This window comes from Penaeus monodon, chromosome 20, assembly GCF_015228065.2.
Source record: "Penaeus monodon isolate SGIC_2016 chromosome 20, NSTDA_Pmon_1, whole genome shotgun sequence".
Classification (NCBI taxonomy): domain Eukaryota; kingdom Metazoa; phylum Arthropoda; class Malacostraca; order Decapoda; family Penaeidae; genus Penaeus; species Penaeus monodon.
In genome coordinates, this window is record NC_051405.1 from 46,956,304 (window position 1) to 46,956,767 (window position 464).

Consider the following 464-nt stretch of genomic DNA (forward strand, 5'->3'; position numbering starts at 1 on the left):
ACCCGTTATTGATGTTTAAACGTGAAAACATCATAGAAAAAACGTTTTTAAATTTTTTGGGAAAAAACAAAAAAAAGAGGGATGCCAAAAAATTTATAAGATGAAACTTCCTCTCTAAAGGCATAAAGGATAATACAGCTCTGACAAAAATTATAATAAAAACCCAAATTTTGCCCCCAAATTTACACTTTTTTGTGGTCAGTTCTAAACCACCATAGTTGTCATTTTTGTCCTCTTTGGTTGCCAACTCGTATAAAAAACCTGGGTAGTGGGGCTTATGAGAACAATAACTTCTTTTACAGAAAAAAATTTTTTTGTGGAGTCAGGGAAAAATCTGGGTATCGGATGTACTGCAATGGAAAAAAGAAAGGTAACCATCCTGAACAAAAGAAGTTGCTAATGGACATCCTTTATTATCCATAGGTTGACAAAGACTGCCCAGGAAAATCTACCCATTCCAAGAG

The 464-nt window shown here is 34.1% G+C and overlaps 1 pseudogene; it reads right to left on the bottom strand.

The window, feature by feature from the left end:
• The window catches only part of LOC119586029, a 2,560-nt pseudogene that overhangs the window by 761 nt on the left and 1,335 nt on the right, over positions 1-464 (bottom strand).